This window comes from Pleurodeles waltl, chromosome 4_1, assembly GCF_031143425.1.
Source record: "Pleurodeles waltl isolate 20211129_DDA chromosome 4_1, aPleWal1.hap1.20221129, whole genome shotgun sequence".
In the NCBI taxonomy this organism is placed as follows: Eukaryota; Metazoa; Chordata; class Amphibia; order Caudata; family Salamandridae; genus Pleurodeles; species Pleurodeles waltl.
This window is the reverse complement of record NC_090442.1, coordinates 452065014-452067123: the sequence shown is the minus strand read 5'-3', so window position 1 is coordinate 452067123 and position 2110 is coordinate 452065014.

The window sequence follows — 2110 nt, the reverse complement described above, 5'->3', positions numbered from 1 at the left end:
AACCCGCCAACAGGCTGGCGGTCCAAAAAATGGAATTCTGACCCTGGCGGGAACCGCCAACAGAGCCCGCCACTTTAACACTCCGACCGCCACGGCGGGACACACAAACATCGCGGCGGTCACCGCCAACAGGCAGGCGGCAGACAATGTACCGCCCACCCTATCACAACTCACCAATCCGCCACCTTTTCCGGGGCGGGAACCCCGCTGATAAAAACACGGCGGAAACAGACTACGAACGGGAAAACGCTCACCTCTATACACTCCACGAGGACGGAGGACAGCATGGAGCCCGAATTGAACATCCTACCTGCTCTCGTCTACCTGCTCATCTACCACGAGTACGAACTCCGGCGCAGACGACAACGGTGAGTACCGCACCTACGACACAGGGGAAGGGGGGGAGGAGGAAGGGTTACGGGCACACACATACGCAATACACCCACCCCCCCAACTATCTACACACCAATGCAGAGCACCAAGTCAAAGTGACCCCACCCAAACCCCCCGGAATAATGAAAAGATATAATTAAAGTGAGAAACTAAATTTATGTATAAAATAGGTTCATTGAAGTCATGGTGGAAAATGAATCAAAAAAATTCAAGTTTAAACATTGCGTAACCGATAAATAGAGGCAATAAGTCCAGCACAGTCACTGTAAATTCAACTGTCCGTGGGCCAAAGTGTATCAACACATGGGCAAAGCCCACACAGGAGACCTGAGTCCGTTGGAGAGAACACTGCAGGGGCATCAGATGATAAAACTACAGGCACCTCAGGGGGAAGGGAAGGGGGGGCACCACAGCCACATGAGTCCACGACGCCAGATCCAAGAAGGGGCCACCATGCCCACTGTTCAATCCTGGGGAGTGCAAAGCCTCAGTCTCTCAAGTCTCTACAGTGGGTGGCTTGCCCACTGTCATATCCTGGGGAGTGCAAAGCCACAGTCTCTCAAGTCTCTACAGTGGGTGGGTTGCCCACTGTCATATCCTGGGGAGTGCAAAGCCACAGTCTCTCAAGTCTCTACAGTGGGTGGCTTGCCCACTGGCATATCCTGGGGAGTGCAAAGCCACAGTCTATCAAGTGGATAACAGTCTCCACTGGCAATGGAGGAGGCAGGGTGGCCCGAGTGCAGCGTGAACAGTAGCACGACACAGAACCGGCACTGTCATTGGGCCAGCGGTGCTTGAGACGGCGGGGCCCTGCGGAGCGGTGCTTGAGATGAAGGGCCCAGCGGAGCGGTGCTTGAGACGGCGGGGCCCAGCGGAGCGGTGCTTGAGATGAAGGGCCCAGCAGAGCGGTGCTTGAGACGGCGGGGCCCAGCGGAGCGATGCTTGAGATGAAGGGCCCAACGTAGCGGTGCTTGAGACGGCGGGCCCAGCGGAGCAGTGCTTGAGATGAAGGGCCCAGCGGAGCGGTGCTTGAGATGAAGGGCCCAGCGGAGCGGTGCTTGAGACGGCGGGGCCCAGCGGAGCGGTGCTTGAGATGAAGGGCCCAGCGGAGCGGTGCTTGAGATGAAGGGCCCAGCGGAGCGGTGCTTGAGACGGCGGGGCCCAGCGGAGCGGTGCTTGAGATGAAGGGCCCAGCGGAGCGGTGCTTGACAGGAAGGGCCCCTGTTCAGCGGTGCTCCTCCCGGCGGGTCCCTGTTCAGCGGTGCCTTTCTGGACGGCGGGGCCCTGTTCAGCGGTGCCTTTCTGCACGGCGGGGCCCTGTTCAGCGGTGCCTTTCTGGATGGCGGGGCCCTGTTCAGCGGTGCCTTTCTGGACTGCGGGGCCCTGTTCAGCTGTGCCTTTCTGCACGGCGGGGCCCTGTTCAGCGGTGCCTTTCTGGACGGCGGGCCCTGTTCAGCGGTGCCTTTCTGGACGGCGGGGCCCTGTTCAGCGGTGCCTTTCTGGACGGCGGGCCCTGTTCAGCGGTGCCTTTCTGGACGGCGGGCCCTGTTCAGCGGTGCTTGTTCTGTAAGTCAAGGGAGTCAGACCTGGCCACGACTCCCTGCTCAGTCGTCCTCTGACCGTGCAGTTGCTGGACCCTTCGGTGACGGTGTCCTGGGCCCTTGGGTGTCCTCCCTCACACCCGGGATGGGGCTTGTGGGGCCCTCCTGGTCCGCGC